Consider the following 10,967-nt stretch of genomic DNA (forward strand, 5'->3'; position numbering starts at 1 on the left):
ATGGAGGCATAGAATTCCATTGTGTATATATACCACGTTTTCTTGATCCATTCATCTACTAAGGGGCATCTGGGTTGGTTCCATGTCTTAGCTATGGTAAATAATGCTGCAATAAACATAGTTGTGGTGGTAGCTTTAGGGTGGTCTTGTTTGTAAACATTTGGGTAAATGCCCAAAAGTGGGATTGCTGGATCATAGGGGAGCTCTACGTGGAGTCTTTTGAGGAACCTCCATACTACTTTCCAAATTAGCCCACTTGTTCATGGGGTGGTTGCGTCTTTGAGTTTTTTATTTTTGGTCGATTTAATTTTTTATGCTCTTAGTGCATTTCAGGTATGAGTCCCTTGTTTGTGAAGATCTTCTTCCAATGTGTGGGCTTTCTATTGATCTGGCTAGTTGTGTCCTTTGCCAGCCTGAGATTTTGCAATTTAATGCAATCCCATTTGTCTAACCTTTCTTTGATTTTTTTTTATCAGCCTTTATTAAGTTTAGACCTGTTCCAAGGAATCCTACTATCAGGGTATCTGCTTTTAGCTAGAGGTCTTTGATCCATTTGCAGTTGGTTATGGTGCAGGGTGATATATAAGGATATGACTTCAGTTTTTGGCACTTGTATAGCCAATTCTGCTAGCACCATTTTTTAAAGAAATTGTCCTTTTTTTTTTTTTTTTTTTTGGAGAAGAGGTATTTCTGTGAACATTATGGGGGACACTTCACTTCCGCCATTGCCCTTCAGACACATGAAGAAAGTCATAGTAGACTGAGAAGCTTTGAATAAGAGCACTGTGGGAAAGCATTCTTTTTTTGCCCTGGGCACTGTTCTTGAGCCTTTTTTTGCTCAAAGCTGAGGCTCTAAGACTTGAGCCAAAACACCACTTCTGGTTTTTGAGTGGTTCATTGTAAGAGTCTCACTGGCAGGCTTCGAACTGTCATCTTCAGATCTCAAACTCCTGAGTAGCTATGAATACAGGTGTGAGCCACCAAGCATCAGCTTAGAAGATTTCATGTAAATTTCAAGTTTAACTCAGTTTGATTGTTATTTGTCCTTTACACATACCAATGGGTATCTGCTAGTTAGAACCCTGAAGGGAAAACAAAACTTCACAGTTTGTAAAATGGTACCATTATTCATTGAGAACACTCTCCATTGACTTCTGATTGGATAGGTGTTTGGTATTTGTTGATCATTTGTTCTTCAAGGTTTGCAGTGTACTGAGCTTTGCTGGGTACACTGAAGACATGAGATTCTGTCTGGGAATCCTGAAGTAATGAAGGGAAAATGATTCATGAGGAACAGAGTCTGTCCTGCTAGTGAGAAGATAGCGTTTTTTTTTTTATTCCCATTGTTAGTAATGGATATGGATACATGTCAAAAGGACAAAAAGGAAACATATCAAAAGGACAAAAAGGAAACAATTCCACTTCTAGATTATGAAAATAATATCCAAAGTTTTCTTCTGTATCATTTTTTAGTGTTTATATTTAAATATGCTATGTGGTGTAACTGATTTTCCTTTACACTGTAAGGTAGGGACAAAAATTCATTTTTTTCCCTATTGATAACAATTTGCTATGATTTCCCCTACTGCTCTGAAGTACTGACATTGTTATCAAGAGTTTGCATAATTGTCAGACACCTGTGGCTCATGCTTGTACTCATAGTTATTCAGGAGGCTGAGATCTGAAGATCACAATTCAAAGCCAGCCCGGGCAGGAAAGACCATGAGACTCTTATCTCCAATTAACCACCAAAACCTGCAAATGGTGCTATGGCTCAAGTGATAGAGTACTTGCCTTGAGCTGAATTGCTCAGGGACAGTGGCCAGGCCAAGAATTCAAGTCCTATGATCGAGAAAAAAGAAAAAAGAATAGTTTGCATAATCATGACTGTTTCAAAGGTTTTTTTTTCTTTCATGCGATTGTTTCTAAAACATTTATAAGATTATTTCTTTGTTGCTTTGTATGTCCCTCCCCCACAGTTTAACCCCTGCTTTCACTGTATTTGATGTCGGTATAATTTGTGGAGGGGAAGGGGAAAAACAAATCGTTTAAATAGGGATAAATATGGACTGATTGCAACAATGAGAAGTACAAGCAGTTATGTCGAAAATGAACATTGCAACTTTGGTGCGAGGGTAGGGGTCAGGGAGGGCTAGGTGAGGGGGGAACCGGGAGGATGGGAAGGGGAAACAAAGGAGGAGGTTACAGTGCTTGATAAGAAATGTACTCATCTTGCCCATGTAATTTTAACCCCTCTGTACAGTATTTTCACAATAAAAAAAGACTGTTTCTAAACTCTCTAATTTATTCCATTATTGTGTTTGCCTCAAACAAATACTTTACTGGTGTAGAGCATTGCTACTCTACTTTTTAACAATACTTTTTTAAAATATTATTTTATTGTAAAAATGCTCTACAGAGGGGCTACAATTACATAAGTAAGGCAATAAGTACTTTTCTTGTCGTGCACCAGTTAGAATGGCTATAATCAAGAATTCTAATTAACAGATGCTAGAGGGGATGCACTGTTGGTAGGAGAATGAACTTGCTCAACTAATCTGGAAAGAAGCATGGAGGCTCCTCCTAAGACTACAAATAGAGCTCCTCTCCGACTTAGCAGTACCGCTCCTGGGCATTTACCCAAACTATCACAAGAAAGGCCAAACTAAAGCTACCAGCACTGTTTATCGCAACATTATTCGCCATACATAAGATGTGGAACCAATCCAGATGCACTTCAGTAGATGAATGGATCAAGAAAATATGATATATATATATATATGTGTGTGTGTGTGTGTGTGTATGTATATATACATATACACATATATATGTATATATACATACATATACATATATATGTATATAAATATATATATATATATATATAATGGAATTCTGTGCTTGCATCAGAAAGAAAGACAGAGCCCCATTTGTTAGGAAATAGAGACTTGGATAATCATATTAAGTAACGTAAGCAAGACCCAAAGGAATACACGTTCCATGGTTTCCCTCATTTGCAATAATTGATATATATCCAGGATAATTTTATCAGATGAACAGTAGAGCTCAAAAGCTATGTACACATGATGATGGTAAGTGAAATAAACTCCAAGATATGGACACAAGAGGTCTTTCTTTGATGTTGTTTTTAATGTACTATGTGGGGGTTTTTGTTTGTTTCCTTTTTTCTTCCCCCTATGGTATGTCCCCTGTTTTCACTGCATTTGTTTGGTGCCCTGCATCTTGTATATACATTTGTCTAATTTGGGGAGGGGAAGGAGCATAAGAAAACACTGAAATAAGGACACAGGATGACACATTGCCACAATGATAGCCAAAGGCAGTGTATTGGAAATGAACTTTACAATTTCATGGGAGGAGTGAGGGAGAACAATACATTCTTAATGTTATAGTTCTACAAGAACCATTGTTATCTGGTAGGGTAAGTCTTTTGTTTTGCAAGGGCATAAATTTCACAAATGAAATGTCACTTGTAAAAAGGCCCCGTAATTTTGAATTGATATATCAATTTGTGAAAAACATATTTTCACAACATAAAGATTTTAAAGACATAGACATGACATATTTCCATTTTTTGAAGTCTTCAATTTCCCTCAATTATATTTTATATTTTTCTAAACAAAGTTATTATATATTTGTAAGATTTTTCCTAGTTTTGAAGCCTTTTGAATAGCGTGACTTTTATATTTTATTTTCTATTTTATCTCTTAACCAAATCAAAGTTTATTATATTTTGTTCTCATAAAGTTCAATGTAAATTTCCTATACTGAGCAGTTCTCCATGACAGCTGCAATTTATTTACTTTTATTGTGGTAAGACTACTAATCATGAAACCTTTTCTCAGCAAAATTTTAAGCACACGCTCTCTGAGTACGAGGTTGTAAAACAGATAACTAAATATTATTCATCTTCACCGGGCACTGGTGGCTCACACCTGTAATCTTAGCTACTCAGGAGGCTGAGATCTGAGGATCAGTGTTCAAGGGCAGGCCGGGCAGGAAAGTCCCTGAGACTCTTATCTTCAATAAGCTACTCAGAGAACCAGAAGTGGTACTGTGGCTCAAATGGTAGAGTGAGCTGAAAATCTCAGGGGCAGTGCTCAGGCCCAGAATTCAAGCCCTGTGACTGACAAAAAATTATTCATCTTATATAAATATAGAATCATACCTTTTGAACAATTTTCTATTTTTCTTCAGTGTATTCCTTAGCAACAAATATAATACGTCTAGTTTCTGTAATGTTGACTAATTTTAGATATGTCATACATGTGAGATTATGTAGTGTGACTGGCTTAGTTCACTTAACACAATACCATCTAGCTTCATATATGATGTTATATATAGCAGGATTTCATTTGTAAGCATGGATATTCCAATATATGTATGTAGTACATTTTCTTTCCTCATTCACTGATTAATAGATTTTTCTGTTATTTCAATCTTTGTCTATCATGAACAATACTGCAATGAATATAGACATTCATGTATCTCTTCAAGACCTTGATATTGATTCTCTTGAAAAATGAGATTACTGGAGTGTGTGTTCAGTCCATGTTTTATGTGTTGTAAAACCACTTTGGTTTTTTCTATACTGGCTGTACCTTCTTACATTTTTATCAACAGTGCCCAAGGAATCAACTTTCCTCATGGCTTTGCTAATATATATATATATATATATATATATATATATATGTATATGTATATGTATATATACATATGTATATGTATATATATATATATAAGCCACTCTAGAATTTTATGAAGTGGCATTTCATTGTGGTTTTAATTTGCTTGATTATTGGCAATGCTGAACATTTTTTATATGATCACTCATTTTCTTTGTAGAACGGTCTACTTGGGTCTCTTGCTTTTTTAAAAAAATTAGATGTTGGTTTCAATGGAAATTTTGTTGCAGTTTATTCTGTACTTTTTCTATTTATACCTCATCAGCTATATGGTTTGCAAATATTGACTGTTATCTTTTCATTCTGTTGATTGTTTGTTTTTTGTAGTGCAGAAACTTTGTAGTTTAATGCATTATTGTCCCTCTTGTCTAGACTTTTTTTGATTATTCATGTGAAATACTTATGAATATATGTTCATTCAAGGTTGATTCTAAATGGGGTAAACACATTTCAAAGTAGTTTGGTTATATTTGAAAGCAGTCATTATTTTAATATAAAAGGCTCTCATTTACATTGAACTATTAAATATATATCTTAGTCATGTTTCCTTCAACACTTTTCTTAACATACCAGAGAAAATGTTATCAGTTAAACAAGTATCTCATTAAATAACATAACGGATATTAGAAATGGACTTAAAGGTTCAGTTGTAAATATTCAGGGAATATGAATTAGTTCAAAGAGTTTGGAAGGATTATTTCTTCTAACTTTCAGAAATAGTGCCTATAAATCCACCCAAATGAATTTTTTAACTCCTAGATAAAGTGCTTTAATTGGTCGAGAGGCAAGTATTTTGTTTAACACAATTTCAGATTCTTGTTTTAGGAGTGGGGCTCTGTAGCTCACATCTCATGACAGATTACTGAACAGAATTCACTCACTGAGGAATTTAGAAACAACTTCTGAAAAAACAGTAAATGTTAAAATTATCCTTGATATCATAATGAATTACTTGCCACAATAATTATAAATAAAGTTGGGAGCTAGGCGCCGGTGGCTCGTGTCTAATCCTAGCTACTCAGGAGGCTGAGATCTGAGGATCATGGTTCAAAGCCAGCCCAAGCAGGAAAGTCTTTGAGACTCATATCTCCAATAAACCACTAGAAAACAGAAAGTGGTGCTGTTGCTCAAGCCGTAGAATAAAAGCCTTGAGCTGAATAGTGCTGGGACAGTGCCAAAGCTCAGAGTTCATGTCCCATGACCTACCCAAAAAAAAAAAAGTTGGAAGCACCCTGATTTGTCATAGTATATTAACAACCTTCCTAAATACAAATTAGAATTTGATTACCAAAAACAATTTTGTCATTTATAGGACTTGAACTCTGGGCCTGGGTGCTGTTCTTGAGCTCTTCATCTCAAGGTTAGCACTCTACCACATGAACCATAGCACCACACCACTTCCGGTTTTCTTATGGTTAAATGGAGATAACAGTCTCACAGACTTTCCTGCCCCAGATTGGCTTTGGTTGCACACATAAGCCACCAGCACCCGGCTTAGTTTGTTTTTTGTTGCTAGTATTTTGATGTCATGCCCAAAAATCACTGCCAAGCACAATGTCACCAAGCTTTTCTCCTGTATTTTCTTCTATGAGTTTTAATAGTTCCTGCTTGCTTTCTAAATTCATCTCCATTTTGATTTGCTATGTGTATGATTTAAGATCTAATGTAATTCTTCTGCATTTGGCTATTCGTTATTTCTACCACCATTTATTGAAATGCCTGCCATTTCATCATAGTGTTTTCTTGGTACCTTTCCCAAACATCAATTGACAAAATACACTTTGAAGGCTGTATGTAATTTTGCAGTGGTCTATATATCCATTTTCAAGTCAGTATCATATTGTTTTAACTTCTATAGCTTTGTAATATATGGTGAAATCAAATCATTTGATTCCTCTAGGTTTGTTCCTCTGTCTCAAGATTTCTTTTGTTATCTGGAGTCAAAATATTCCTTTGTTTCAATATTTCTTTTATTATTTATGGTCAAAATTTTAGGATTTTTTTTCTTTTTCTTTTTTTCTTTTTTGGCAGGTCATGGGGCTTGAACTCTGGGCCTGGGCATTGTCCCTCACCTCTTCAGCTCAAGGCTAGTGCTCTATCACTTGAGCCATAGTGCCACTTCTGGCTTTTACTGTTTATGTCATGCTGAGGAATCGAACCCAGGGCCTCATGCATGCAAGGCAAGCACTCTACCACTGAGCCACTTTCCCAGCCCTTAGGATATTTTTGTGCCTGTCCAAGGGCTTGAACCCAGGGTAACATCCCTGATCTCTTTTGCTCAAGGCTAATGCTCTACCACTTGAACCATAGCTCCACTTTGTACTTGGCTGCCTTTGAACTCTATCCTCAGCTCTCAGACTCGTGAGTAGCTTGGATTACATGCATGAGCAGCCAACTCTAACCAATCATTAGGATAAAAAATATTTGTAAAAAATTTCACTTTGGGATAAGAGGCTGAGGAGCCGTCCTGCAACATGCCAGGGGCAGCTCTGGGTAGGCGCAGCCGCCCAAGTGGTTCACTGGTAACCAACCACCCAAGGAAGGATTCCGTTGAGCCGGCAGGGGTGGGAGGGGCGGCAAAGGCATTACCTCTGCGGCTCTGGCTTTGATCCTCCGTGACCACCCAAGAGAGACTACAGAGAAGAACAGTGTGCTACGCCCCTTTCCTGGCATCCTGGCCATCTCAGACACCGCCTGAAGGGGGCGCATCACAATAGCGCAGTTTATTAAACTTACTGGACATTTATACGAGAGAAGGAAATGGAATACCTACAGTTATAACTGGGTTATGGGTACTACATGTGTGCTTTCAGAGTAGTAGTGTGAGGAAACTTGAATTGGGATGCAGGACGGCCTCATCCCTATGACAGTAACTCCAGTGACACAGAGAATTGGGATCGGAAAATGCATAGTAGACCTCGTAAAATTTATAAGCCTTCAAGTACTCCCGCACGTGTTGCTAAAGGAGGAATCAATGATACCAAAATGAGTCCACATGGTGCTAGTGGAGGACATGAGTGACCAAGAGATAGACGAAAATCAAGTGACGGATCACTAGATTCATCTCATGAAAGAACAGAATCTCAACTCACTCCTTGTATTAGAAATATTACTTCTTCAATCCGACAGCACCATGTTGAGCTAGAAAAAGATCATAGTTCTTCATGTCCAAGTAGTCCTCGCCCTCAAAAAGCTTCCCCAAACGGTCCATGAGCAGTGCTGGCAACAATAGCAGAAGCAATAGTCAATCAAGTTCAGATGGCAGCTGTAAGAAATCTGGAGAGATGGTATTTGTGTATGAAAATGCAAAAGAAGGAGCCTGGAATATAAGAACATCAGAACATGTGACATTAATAGTGAATAACACTAGATTTGTTGTAGACCGATCCATTTTCACTGCACAACCTAATACAATGTTAGGCAGGATTTTGGGTCTGGCCGAGATCATAACTTCACACGTCCCAATGAGAAGGGAGAGTATGAAGTGGGTGAGGAAATTGGTTCCATAGTGTTTCGAGCTATCCTGGATTACTATAAGACAGTAATTATCCATTGTCCTGATGGAATATCTATTCCTGAACTGAGAGAAGCATGTGATTATCTTTGTATTTCTTTTGAATATAGTACTATTAAATGTAGAGATCTCAGTGCCCCAATGCAAAAGTTATCAAATGATGGTGCTCGTCGACAATTTGAATTTTATCTGGAAGAAATGATCCTCCCTCTTGGCTAGATCCCAGAGTGGGGAAAGAGAATGCTATATAGTAGTGCTTACAGATGAGGAAGTGGTTGATTGGGATGAGGAGTATCAAATACAAATGGGAGAAGAACATTCACAAATTATTTATAGCACAAAATTATATAGATTTTTCCAGTACATTGAAAACAGTGATGTGGCCAAATCAGTTTTGAAGGAAAAAGGTCTTAAGAAGATTAGGTTAGGAATAGAAGGTTATCCTACATACAAAGAAAAAGTGAAGAAAAGGCCTGGAGGCTGCTTAGAAATCATTTACAACTATGTCCAAAGACCCTTTATTCAAATGTCCTGGGAGAAGGAAGAAGGAAAGAGCCGGCATGTAGACTTGTGTAAAAAGTAATCCTTCACCAACCTGGCAGCAGCTATTGCAGACATTCCCCAGGACCAGCTAGTAGTCATGCACCCAACTCCACAAGTGGATGAGCTGGTCAGCCTTCTCATTCAACACCCTTCTAGCAACAGTGACCTTGATCCTGAAGCCCAGAATCCAATGCTATGATGCTGAAACCATTGCATGCTAAACTTCACAATGACGGTGTACTCCTCATTCTGCACTGCAAGGCCACTCTTCTTTATTGTGAGCTGCACATATTTAGGATGTTGCAGTGTAGGCTTTTTTAAAGACAATAGGTAGCCATTTTTTAATGCTTATAAGTTTAGCATCCTGAGGTTCTAATTACATAAATTGTTTACCAGTAGGTTTGTGAAATTGGTTCTTTATATGGGGGACAGTCCACTTTCACACACACCTAGGTCTTTTCAGAAATGGTGGAAATTGGCACCTGGGGTATTTTCAGGGTAGATTGATATTCATCTCACCTCAGATAAAATGCAGAATATTATGGAGTTGCACTTTATAAATGGTGGTTAAATGGAACTGTTCAAGCCATTTTATAGTTATGATGCCTATGGGTGCTGGCATCAGGATAGTCCAAGCATCATCCTGTAGCCTTGGTCCACATTGGTAAGCCTAGCATGTGCCCTAGATTAATGAGGTAGGCTTGGCACTTAGGTTTACTAGAGTCTCAACTAGCTTACTAGGGTCTCAACTATGGATCCACTGACATGTATTGTTATGGGGGCTACTTTGAAGCTTTCAGTCACAGGGGATAACATAATTCTGAGAAAATCAGGAAATTACATTTGAAGATGTTGATTTGGAGTTTGATATTGGAGAGATCAACCTGGAGTGGAATTGCACAGATGGTAGCCTTGTTCTGGGTCAAACATAGAAGTTAGGTATGCTGGTGGTAGCCTAGAATTCAGGACTTCATTGTCTGTCTTGATGATTGATTGAACCAGATGTTTGATAACAGAAGAGATAGTCTTGTGCTGGGATAGTGTTGAAACACTGGGCCTATGAGATACCGTTTGGGACCTGGAATAATGGGAAATGGCATAGTTTCTGGGGCAATGTAGGGTAGCCTTAATCTAGGCTGGGGCTGAAGCCTTGGGCTATGGAATATCCTATAGTCCATGGTTACATGAAATGAGTTGAAGAATGGTTTTTTGAGGCTATCCCAGATATAGATTTATAGCGCTGGTCTGACATTAGGGCCTTGAGTAGAGACTGGGCTCTCTATTTCATTGGTTGTTATTACTATCTTTGTGCCAATACTACATGTGGAAATGTCAAAATAAAACTTTCTGTGTACACAATAATGTATTTTAAAACATATAAGAAATAAATTAAAAACATTTAAAAAGTTTAGAAATTTGATAACATGAATTCTAACAGGAATTTTGGGATTTTTCGTTTTCTGAATAAAAAGAGCATTGGGATTTCCATAAGAATTGTACTACTTGGTCAATCATACTCCAGGTATTTGTTACCGTATGCCCATCCCTAATTATTTTATTATTTTGGATTGTATTATAAAATTATATTTTAATTCATTATCAAAATCTTCTTGTTAGTGTAAAGAAAATGTGCTGATTTTGTATTCTGTAAGTTCACTAAATTCATTTGAATTAATCAGCACAGGCTTTCATAACAACAACAAAAACACAGAGAGAGTGGATTACACAATAAATTTATTTTATCATAGTCTCAAAATCTAAGATCAAGATTCCAGATTAATTTCTTTCTGGTAAGGTTCTTTTCTTGGCTGGAGGATAGCTTTCTCCTTGTGGGTCCTTACACAGCCTTTCCCCAATGACTGTTCAGGAGTGGGGACTTGTGGAAAAAGGAGAGGGGAAATATACAGAGAGAGAGAGAGAGAGAGAGAGAGAGAGAGAGAGAGAGAGAGAACACCATCAGCTGTATCTCATTTTTAATAAGAACATTAATATTATCAGATCAACGATCTACCATTAAGAACTCAAATTTTTTCTCTTCCTATTTGCTGATATTATTTGTACAGAAGGGATTATTGTGATATTTCTATACATGTACACAATGTACTTATTATTCTTTCCTGTTCCCTTCTTCTAAAACACCCATTTTTAACAATTTTAATGAGATTCATTATGTTATTTTTGTGCATGCATATAATGTACTTCAA

The 10,967-nt window shown here is 37.1% G+C and overlaps 1 pseudogene; it reads left to right on the forward strand.

The window, feature by feature from the left end:
• The first annotated feature begins 7,556 nt into the window (after positions 1 to 7,556).
• On the forward strand, positions 7,557 to 8,962 carry LOC122101858 (annotated as a pseudogene).
• The last annotated feature ends 2,005 nt before the right edge of the window (positions 8,963 to 10,967 follow it).

The sequence above is a fragment of the Dipodomys spectabilis genome, unplaced genomic scaffold (genome assembly GCF_019054845.1).
Source record: "Dipodomys spectabilis isolate Male_0828 unplaced genomic scaffold, ASM1905484v1 ptg000698l, whole genome shotgun sequence".
Taxonomy (NCBI): domain Eukaryota; kingdom Metazoa; phylum Chordata; class Mammalia; order Rodentia; family Heteromyidae; genus Dipodomys; species Dipodomys spectabilis.